The sequence below is a fragment of the Anopheles ziemanni genome, assembly GCF_943734765.1.
Source record: "Anopheles ziemanni chromosome X unlocalized genomic scaffold, idAnoZiCoDA_A2_x.2 X_unloc_53, whole genome shotgun sequence".
NCBI lineage: Eukaryota > Metazoa > Arthropoda > Insecta > Diptera > Culicidae > Anopheles > Anopheles ziemanni.
Genome location: NW_026689822.1, coordinates 5,001 through 16,965, shown reverse-complemented (window position 1 = coordinate 16,965; position 11,965 = coordinate 5,001).

Below are 11,965 nucleotides of genomic sequence, written 5' to 3'. Positions count from 1 at the left end.
GCAAAGTTGTATGGCGCTAAGGACCATGAAAAATCGGGTTAGTGTAGTTAAGACAGGGGAGGTTTCAGGGTCGGCTGGACCTCCTTATTTCGGGTTTTGGCCTCCTCAAGAAGACAGACCTAGGCGAACTGCCTAGGGTGAAAGTGCGAAGACCAATCGAATAGTAAGACAAGTTTTGACCGATCGCCCTAGGCAAGCTTGTATGAAGAAAGGGACCCTATGGGTCATATGGAAATACATGAAAAATCGGCTAAGTCCCAAAATTAGGATGTCTGAACTACACTAAAAAGTTACCACATCAAGCAAGGCAAAGTACCTAGGTGAACCCTAGGAAGAAACACGGACCAAGTCGGATGGCCTAAGTCAAGAGTACAAGTGACCTAGGCAAAGTTGTATGGCGCTGAGGACCCTGAAAAATCGGGTTAGTGTAGTTCAGACAGGGGAGGTTTCAGGGTCGGCCGAACCTCCTTATTTCGGGTTTTGGCCTCCTCAAGAAGACAGACCTAGGCGAACTGCCTAGGGTGAAAGTGCGAAGACCAATCGAATAGTAAGACAAGTTTTGACCGATCGCCCTAGGCAAGCTTGTATGAAGAAAGGGACCCTATGGGTCATATGGAAATATACGAAAAATCGGCTAAGTCCCAAAATTGGGATGTCAGAACTACACTATAAAGTTACCACATTAGCAAGGCAGACTTGTATGAAGAACGGGACCCTGGTGAAAGTAGCAAATATCCCAAACCGAACATGAATATTATACACACAAGAGTACGAACATAAAGGAACACGGACCAAGCGTACCGAGAGAATCGGTACTATAGAACCCTCGTGGTTCTACACAAAGACTTTATGTTAGGGGTTCAAGCCCCATAGTACTCAAACGGTGACAGTAGCAAATATCCCAAAACGAACGTGAATCTTATTCACAAGAGTACGAACATAAAGGAACACGGACCAAGCGTACCGAGAGAATCGGTACTATAGAGCCCTCGTGGTTCTACACAAAGACTTTATGTTCGGGGTTCACACCCCAAATCGAACGTGGAATTTACTTTCTGATGGTCATGCGGTCGTCCAAAGGGGTCTAGTATCCTGGGATGACAAGCATCACGGGCACAGCTCGTATCAAAACAGTCGAAGAGGCCCGCGAAAGCTTGCTTTCCATGGCTATGCGATGCACAAATTGAGTTTACTCACCGTAGTATAAAACGAACGAACCGAACCTATCCGAGTAGGGATAATGGGCGCAGTAACATACTTCTGTGACCCAGCGAGAGTTGAACGAGGTGACATGAACTGTCAGTGGCTTATATCAGATGGGATACATACATGAGATTGCTTTCAAATCTACACTCGAAAACCTAACCAAGTAAAAGCGAACGTGGGGAGGATTCGAAACCGGTAACGAAATCTTAAGCTGGAAAGAGTCATCACTATGGATACATATTATGCGAAACCAATCAAGTGCTCATTACTGATCCAAAACCGAAGAGCACTAGTGAACACCTTAATCTCACCCTAGTTCACATCCAAGTGATCGACCACGTGTGTGAAGCAAAGACCAATCGAATTCCTCAATGGACCGAACACTATGAACAAATGGCCAAAAACGTTATAACTATCCAAACATACTACTATCTAGCGAAAGTCATCACGATGGAACCATACCATGATCTTTAACCTATAGCGCTCACCATATTCCTACCCAGAGTGCAAGTGAACAGATTGCCCACCCTTACCCAGTTCACAACCACGTGATCGACTAACATACCGAGGTTACCACAAGTCAAAGTTATACGTTTACAAGCGCAAGACCAATCGAAAACCCCGAAAGCAATCTCGACCCAAAATGTATTATCCGTGAGTGTAGTCGAGTCTCGTACTCGTCATCTGTAATCGTCGGATAGAATATCCAGTACACGGTTGTCTTTCCAAATGAAATCTACATACAGAACTCGCTCTTGGCAAATGGGTGGCAATGGCGCAATCAGGAGCGAGTTCCCGTCCGGGTGCCAAGTGATTGGCAAATGTCTGGGGGAAAGCAACCATATATTGATTTGTCTGTTAGTGTACTGGGTGTTTGAGGTATGTAGTATCCACGCTTGGTTGGGTGTGTCAGAGGACCATGGATGCGTTCACAACCCCAATTGGGGTACATCGGGAATGATTTTGTGGAACCGATGTGCCCGGCACACACTAAGTTTTGTTGCAAGTTAATAGTGTGCCATGTCCGGAGGGGTTGTGATTAAACTCTGGTGAATTGCGTACTGTGGTGATTGGGGTATGAAAGCCCCGCAGTTGCAATGATCGGACGCGCCTAGCGTGTCCTTTAGTTGATGGTAGGGAAATGAAGGCCCTTGTCAGCTCACCTAAGTATTCATGGAAGTTTGGCATAAGGTCGCTGTGGTAGGGGTATGAAGGCCCCGTCAGCGCATGCACAATCGGGCGCACGTGCGCTTAGCGGAGTCGAATGCCGCTCAAGTGCCTGTCCGGTGCATCGGGTGTGTGTGATACGAGGGCAATGAGGTTCGCACGGGGGCTCGCCTCCCGTGTGCTACCGGACTTGACAACATATAGAACGTGGTGTTTGCTCCTCCGGGTGCAATGGGACAATGAACATTCGAACGCAAAGTCGGAATTCTGGTTGATCCTACCAGTAATATACGCTCGTCTCAAAGGTTAAGCCATGCATGTCTAAGTACAAACAGATTTAATGTGAAACCGCATAAGGCTCAGTATAACAGCTATAATTTACGAGATCACAACCTAGTTACTTGGATAACTGTGGAAAATCTAGAGCTAATACATGCAACATGCCAGGACCCTCGCGGGAACTGGTGCACTTATTAGTCAAACCAATCGCGGGTTCTCCGTGTCATTGAGTTGAAGTCTGGATAATGATGCTGATCGTATGGTCTCGCACCGACGACAGATCTCGCAAATATCTGCCCTATCAACTATGGATGGTAGTATAGAGGACTACCATGGTTGCAACGGGTAACGGGGAATCAGGGTTCGATTCCGGAGAGGGAGCCTGAGAAATGGCTACCACATCCAAGGAAGGCAGCAGGCGCGTAAATTACCCAATCCCGGGACGGGGAGGTAGTGACGAGAAATAACAATATGAAACTCTTTAATGATGTTTCATAATTGGAATGAGTAGAGCATAAATCCTTCTACGAGGATCAAGTGGAGGGCAAGTCTGGTGCCAGCAGCCGCGGTAATTCCAGCTCCACTAGCGTATATTAAAATTGATGCGGTTAAAACGTTCGAAGTTGATACTTGTCCAACACAGTCCGGCTCCGCCGACCCGGTCAACCCGTGGTCGGTGGGCCAAGTCGGAATCTGGTTGCGACTCAATGGTGTGGTAGGGCACCAAGTCTGTGTCATGGTGTGCCCTTCAACGGGTGCAAGTGTAACATAGAGCTCGACCGCTCACGTTTACCTTGAACAAATTAGAGTGCTTAAAGCAGGGTGCCCAAACGCCCTAGAATAATCTTGCATGGAATAATGGAATACGACCTTGGTCTAATCTTTCATTGGTTTGTACTCAGACCGGAGGTAATGATTAACAGAAGTAGTTGGGGACACTAGTATTACGGCGCGAGAGGTGAAATTCGTAGACCGTCGTAAGACTAACTAAAGCGAAGGCATTTGTCAAGGATGCTTTCTTTAATCAAGAACGAAAGTTAGAGGATCGAAGGCGATTAGATACCGCCCTAGTTCTAACCGTAAACGATGCCAACTAGCAATTGGGAGACGCTACAACCAGGTGCTCTCAGTAGCTTCCGGGAAACCAAAGTCAGGTTCCGGGGGAAGTATGGTTGCAAAGTTGAAACTTAAAGGAATTGACGGAAGGGCACCACAATGAAATGGAGCTTGCCCCCCCCGGTGGTGAATGATATCAGTCTGGCGTCCAGGAGCATCGCGGGCGGGGAGGACTGGGTCGTCCTGCAGGATTACACAGCGAGCGACCATCAGCCGCTGTTCTACACCGTGGGCATCCCCGCAGCACCAACGCGCCGTCCGGTTAGAGCAGACCAACCACCCCCGAGGCCGAGTCGACGATGGGACACGTCGGTGTTTTCAGCCGAGCTGTTCACGGAGGCGCTCCGCTTGCTGAACTTCAACGAGGTTGCGCAGGATCCGGCCACCCTCGTCTCCACGCTGCAGCGCGCGTGCGATGAGGTGATGCCTCGGATGAACTCCAGGAACCGCACTCACGTCTTTTGGTGGACGGAGGAAATCGCCGAGCTACGCGAAAGCTGCCGGCGAGCCAAGGCGATTCTCCGACGCACGCGGGATCCATCGCTTCGTTTGCTGCGCGCGGCGACCCTCCGTGCCACCAAGAAGCGTCTCCGGAAGGCGATCAGTGCCAGCAAGCGGCGCTGCAACGAGGAGCTCGCCGACAGTATAGAGGACAACCCTTGGGGGGACGCGTACCGGATAGTGTCGGCGTGGGTGAAGGGCGCCCGCCAGCCCCAGGAACGCGACGCCGAGGTACTGGGGGGCATAGTCGACGAACTATTTCCCACGCACCCCCCAATGGAGTGGCCGGAGTCAGCAGGGCCGGGCGTAGAGGAACCGCCACTGCGTCCAATCACCGACGAGGAACTCCTAGCGATCGCGGCCAGGCTCAACCCCCGAAAGGCCCCCGGACCAGATGGCGTCCCCAATGGTGCAGTCACGGCGGCAATCCGGGAGTCTCCCGCTACTTTCCGGCGCATTTACCAGCAGCTGCTGGACAGCGGAGACTTCCCGGTGGCGTGGAAAGCGCAGCGATTGGTGTTGCTGCCTAAACCAGGGAAACCACCGGGCCAGGCGTCATCTTTTCGGCCCCTATGCATGCTCGACACTGTCGGTAAAGTGTTCGAGCGCATAGTCCTGGATCGTCTCAACGACCACCTGGAGGCCCCACTGCCAGGTGGTCCTCGCCTCTCTCCCCGCCAGTACGGTTTCCGTAAGGGGAGATCGACGGTGGAGGCGATCCAGGAGGTGGTGAAGGCGGGACAACGAGCGATGGCGTTTAAGCGCACCAACCAACGCGACCGCAGGTGCTGCATGGTGGTTGCACTCGATGTCAAAAACGCCTTCAACTCGGCAGGATGGACCAACATCGGGAGGGCCCTGGAGGCCAAAGGCGTTCCCCAGGCGCTGCTAGACATCATCGGGAGCTATTTTCGTGACCGAGTGCTGCACTACTCCACCAACACCGGGCATGTTTCGAGGCCCGTCACCGCCGGCGTTCCACAGGGCTCCATCTTGGGGCCCACCCTTTGGAACGCCATGTACGACGGAGTCCTCGGATTGGAGCTACCACCGGGAGCGGAGATAGTTGGATTCGCGGATGATATCGTCTTGCTGGTGCCAGGCCGGACCCCGAGAGAATCTTCGACGCTGGCGACCCGGGCGATTAACACAGTACGGCGGTGGATGGCGGACCACCAGCTGTCCCTAGCCTTGGAGAAAACAGAGATGGTGATGGTGAGCTGCTTGCGGCAGGGCCATCCGAGGGTGCCAGTGCGTGTCGGGGGCTCCACGCTTCGCTCTAAGCGTCATATAAGGTACCTCGGTGTCCAGGTGGAGGATCACTTATCCTGGAATTTTCACGTGAAGGCGGTAACGGAAAAGGCCAACAGGATAAACCGAGCACTGTGTCACCTGCTCAAAAATCATGGCGGCCCTTCCAGTGTGCGACGTCGGACCCTCGCTAATGTGTCGACGTCCATCTTACGATACGCGGCCCCGGTCTGGTGGGAGGCTACGCGTATACAGAGCAACAGACGTCTGCTGAACCGGGTGCAGAATCGGGCAGCCAAGATGGTCGCGAGCACCTTCCGGACCGTAAAGTACGACGTGGCTACGCTGGTTGCTGGTATACCACCTATAGTCGAGCTTATTAAGGAGGATCACCGCTGCCACGAGCGAAAGCAGCAGTCCGGGGGCGCCCCAGCAGAGATCCGCAAGGAGGAGAGGGCGGCGACAATGCGCAGCTGGCAGGAGAGCTGGGATGAGTTGGCGCAGGACGGCGTGGCGTCAAGCCGATTCATCAGATGGAGCCACAGAGTCCTCCCGGACGTGGACAGATGGGTCAACCGGAAGCACGGACGGGTGGGCTTCCACCTGTCGCAGGTACTGACAGGACACGGCTTCTTCAGGGAGTACCTGCATTCCAGGAAGTTCACCCGGTCCCCGTGTTGCTCAGCCTGTCCGGGAGTCGACGAAACACCAGAGCACGTGCTGTTTCAATGCCCGCGGTTCGCGGAAGTGCGTGAACGGCTCCTCACGGGACACGGTCTTCAGCCGGTGACGGCTGACACGCTCCTCGACCACATGCTGCACGATCCTGACGCCTGGGAGCGTGTGGAAGAGGCGGCGGTCAGTGTCACCCGCGAGCTGCAGCGAGTTTGGAGAATCGAAAGCGGCGTGGAGGCTCGACGGGCGGTTCATCGAGAGAGGCGGCGAGCGGCGGAGCAGGCAGCACGACAGCAGCGGCGGCGAGAGGGCCGATTCGGCCTCGACCCAACGCTGAGGGATCGTATACTGGCCATGGACGAGGTGACGCGCGTGGAATTCAGGCGGGTGGCTCGCCAGCTTCAGGATAACATCAGGCGCCTGGAGCTTCGTCGTGACCGGATGCCGACGAGGGTATTCGAGGCTACTATGGCCGTCCGTGTGGCCAGCCTCCGACATCACGATGCGGCACCAGAGAACCGGGCAGCAACGGCGGCAACCTTACAACAGGCACAACTGTCATTGCAGGAGGCTCGACGAGAGCGAAGGAACGCTCGACAACGGCAGACGAGACGAGCAGAGCGACGAGCAGAGCGGCAGGAGAGCCGCGCAAGTGCGCGCCAACGGCGCAGATGATCACCAGGGGACGAGTCCCAGTAGGCCTACGCCTAATAGATAGATAGTGGCTCGACAGCCAGACGCCCGCCCCACACGGCTCTACCGTGTAGGTGCATGCCGTGTGGGGCACCTTCAAGGGCGAGAGTAGGGAGTAGGAATTGTCTTTCTGTAAACTGTGATATAATTTTTAGAATTTTAAGAGAAATACAGTTCTGAACCCTGATGAAAAAAAAAAAAAAAAAATGAAATGGAGCTTGCGGTTCAATTTGACTCAACACGGGAAAACTTACCAGGTCCGAACTTATGGAGGTGAGACAGATTAATAGCTCTTTCTCAAATTTAAGGGTAGTGGTGCATGGCCGTTCTTAGTTCGTGGATTGATTTGTCTGGTTAATTCCGATAACGAACGTGACTCACATATGCTAACTAGAACGCAGTCAGCGTTAATGCGTCGATGCCGATTGGAACGGGTTAGGACCTTTCGGTGGAGTATGACCTGACACCTTCGCTGTTCGTGTGCGCAAGTGCACTTACGGTACGCTGCTTAGCAGGACAATTTGTGTTTAGCAAAATGAGATCGAGCGATAACAGGTCCGTGATGCCCTTAGATGTTCTGGGCTACACGCGTGCTACAATGTGGGTAGCAGCGTGTCTCCTATTCCGAGAGGAACGGGAAATCACTCAAATACTCACTTAGTAGGGATTATGGATTGCAATGGTCCATATGAACTCGGAACTTCTAGTAAGTGCTGGTCATCAGCCAGCGTTGAATACGTCCCTGCCCTTTGTACACACCGCCCGTCGCTACTACCGATGGATTATTTAGTGAGGTCTTTGGAGATGATCGTTCGCTGGATCCTCGTGAACCGCGTCTGCTTTATCGAAGTTGACCGAACTTGATGATTTAGAGGAAGTAAAAGTCGTAACAAGGTTTCCGTAGGTGAACCTGCGGAAGGATCATTAGTGGCCAAGTGATCCTTCCAGAAGTCCGAACCTGCGGGTTGAGACTTCGGCACAAGTTGCCATATGATAATTGACGAAACACTATAGAAGTCCGAACCTGCGGGTTGAGACTCAGGCACAAGTTGCCATATGAAAGTTGACGAAACACTAACAAGTCCGAACCTGCGGGTTGAGACTTAGGCACACGTTGCCTTATACATGACTTCGAACAAATACACAAGTCCGAACCTGCGGGTTGAGACTTAGGCACAAGTTGCCTTATACATGACTTCGAACAAATACACAAGTCCGAACCTGCGGGTTGAGACTTAGGCACAAGTTGCCATATGAAAGTTGACGAAACACTAACAAGTCCGAACCTGCGGGTTGAGACTTAGGCACACGTTGCCTTATACATGACTTCGAACAAATACACAAGTCCGAACCTGCGGGTTGAGACTTAGGCACAAGTTGCCTTATACATACATTGGCCAAATAAACAGAAGTCCGAACCTGCGGGTTGAGACTTAGGCACAAGTTGCCATATTATATTCGATCAAACACTAAGTAGTCCGAACCTGCGGGTTGAGACTCAAGACCGTAACAAGATGTCACTATACAAGTCCGAACCTAAGGGTTGAGACTTAATGCGATCTAGATACCAAGTTGACATCCAATACCTGTTGAGCAAAACCAAAGATTCCCTGTTCTCGAATGATTACACTATATAACAGGGAATCATGAAGAAATCAAGCAAGCGTGAAACAAAGTCATCACTTGGGCATGCTCGATAGCCAACCACATGACCTTAACCTAAGAGAGCATGCAAACCACATGATACCTATAAACGATTAACCCGCCCTAGTTCAATCGTTCACCAAGTGATGACTTCAGTATGGCTAAGAGAAAAACTTTTAAATGGGAAAAACTCTAAGTCCGAACCTCCGGGTTGAGACTTCCGCGTCGGAGGTGGGCGCACCTCCTATCCGAAAGATGATGAATCAGGGGTGTTCGGTCAGCAATGGTCGGATGCCCCGTCGTAGTCCAACTATGACAATCAAAGTCAAGACCTCCGGGTTGAGACTTTCCGCGAGTACAAGCATAAAGGAACACGGACCAAGCCGTACCGAGAGAATCGGTACTAGAGCCCTCGTGGTTCTACATTGAGAGAGCCCTCGTGGTTCTCATTAGGGGCTTTATGCAAGTCGTACTCAATACTGTGGTGTGAAGTATAAAGTATAGTCCTCGCCTGGTCCACGCTGCTTCGGCGGTCCTGGGTAAGATAGTTAATTCTAGCTTGCCCTATAGTGGAATGAGGACACTTAATGCTTCGTCTTTTAGCGGCGGCTAGACTCCTCCTCACGGGGAACGAGTTGACGCGCACAGCGGCGGCTTACGCACTATGGCAATCATGGATGCCTGAAGATTCCGTGAAGTTCTCCCCTGGTCCACGCTGCCTCGGCAGTCCTGGGTAAAATGGAATATTTCCAGCTTGCCCTATAGTGGAAGAGGACTATCCAACAATACAAAGTCAAGACCTCCGGGTTGAGACTTTCCGCGTCGGTGGTGTCGCGCACCGCCTATCCGAAAGATGGTGTAACAGGGGTGTTCGATCAGCAATGGTCGGATGCCCCGTCATAGTCCAACTATGACAACCAAAGTCAAGACCTCCGGGTTGAGACTTTCCGCGTCCGGAGGTACGCGTACCGCCTACCCGAAAGATGGTGTGCTTCTGGGGTATTCGATGAGTCGGATACCCCGTCGTAGTCCAACTATGACAATACAAAGTCAAGACCTCCGGGTTGAGACTTCCGCGTCGGAGGTGCGCGCACCGCCTACCCGAAAGATGATGAATCAGGGGTGTTCGATCAGCAATGGTCGGATGCCCCGTCGTAGTCCAACTATGACAATCAAAGTCAAGACCTCCGGGTTGAGACTTCCGCGTCCGGAGGTACGCGTACCGCCTACCCGAAAGATGGTGAATCAGGGGTGTTCGATCAGCAATGGTCAGATGCCCCGTCGTAGTCCAACTATGACAATCAAAGTCAAGACCTCCGGGTTGAGACTTTCTGCGAGTACAAGCATAAAGGAACACGGACCAAGCCGTACCGAGAGAATCGGTACTAGAGCCCTCGTGGTTCTACATTGAGAGAGCCCTCGTGGTTCTCATTAGGGGCTTTATGCAAGACGTACTCAATACTGTGGTGTGAAGTATAAAGTATAGAGTCCTCCACTGGTCCACGCTGCTCCGGCGGTCCTGGGTAAGATAGTTCATTCTAGCTTGCCCTATGTGGAAGAGGACTCAATACCCTACCTGTTGAGCTTGAAACAAAGTCATCACTTGGGCATGCTCATATTGCCATACAATATTCCATTATCTACTAATGAGCATGCAGCTATATGATTATAACCTGTAAACGATTACCCCGCCGTAGTTCAGCGCTTCAACCAAGTGATGACTTCAGTATGGCTAGTGTGTGAAGTATAAAGTATAGTCCTCCCCTGGTCCACACTGCTTCGGCGGTCCTGGGTAAGATAGTTAGTTCTAGCTTGCCCTATGTGGAAGAGGACACCATACTTAATACTGTGGTGTAATGAACAAAGTATAGTCCTCCACTGGTCCACGCTGCTTTGCAGTCCTGGGTAAGATAGTTAATTCTAGCTTGCCCTATGTGGAAGAGGGCATACAAGACAAAGTATAGTTCTCCCCTGGTCCACGCTGCTCCGGCGGTCCTGGGTAAGATAGTTAATTCTAGCTTGCCCTATGTGGAAGAGGACATAATACTCTACCTGTTGAGCTTTAAACAAAGTCATCACTTGGGCATGCTCTATAGCCAACCACATGACATTAACCTAAGAGAGCATGCAGCGTATTATCCCAATGCAAAGTAAACGATAGACTCGCCCTAGTTCAGTGCTTCAACCAAGTGATGACTTCAGTATGGCTAGTGTGTGAAGTATAAAGTATAGTCCTCCCCTGGTCCACACTGCTTCGGCGGTCCTGGGTAAGATAGTTAGTTCTAGCTTGCCCTATGTGGAAGAGGACACCATACTTAATACTGTGGTGTAATGAACAAAGTATAGTCCTCCACTGGTCCACGCTGCTTTGCAGTCCTGGGTAAGATAGTTAATTCTAGCTTGCCCTATGTGGAAGAGGGCATACAAGACAAAGTATAGTTCTCCCCTGGTCCACGCTGCTCCGGCGGTCCTGGGTAAGATAGTTAATTCTAGCTTGCCCTATGTGGAAGAGAGCATACATGAACCAAGAACGAAGGTTATGATCGAGGAATGATTCGACAACTAACCGATGGTATGAAATGTGAAGAATTCAAGCAAGCGCACAATCAAGTCATCACTTGGGCATGCTCGATAGCCAACCCTATGACATTAACCTAGTAGAGCATGCGAAACCCAATATATATACAAGTAATGTAAACGATGCCTCCCTAGTTCAGCGCTTCAACCAAGTGATGACTTCAGAATGGCTAAATCAAATCGGTTCAAAACATACCATCGGTACCCTATTGAAACACACAAGTCGATATCAAACCTCTTAATTGTGTAGTCCTCCACTGGTCCACGCCGCTGCGGCGGTCCTGGGTAAGATAGTTCATTCTAGCTTGCCCTATGTGGAAGAGGGCACATTACTCAATACTGTGGTGTTATGAACAAAGTATAGTCCTCCTCTGGTCCACGCTGCTTCGGCGGTCCTGGGTAAGATAGTTAATTCTAGCTTGCCCTATGTGGAAGAGGGCATACAAGACAAAGTATAGTTCTCCCCTGGTCCACGCTGCTTCGGCGGTCCTGGGTAAGATAGTTAATTCTAGCTTGCCCTATGTGGAAGAGAGCATACATGAACCAAGAACGAAGGTTATGATCGAGGAATGATTCGACAACTAACCGATGGTATGAAATGTGAAGAATTCAAGCAAGCACACAATCAAGTCATCACTTGGGCATGCTCGATAGCCAACCTCATGACATTAACCTAGTAGAGCATGCGAAAACCAATATATATGTAAACGATGCCTCCCTAGTTCAGCGCTTCAACCAAGTGATGACTTCAGAATGGCTAAATCAAATCGGTTCAAAACATACCATCGGTACCCTATTGAAACACACAAGTCGATATCAAACCTCATGATTGTGTAGTCCTCCACTGGTCCACGCC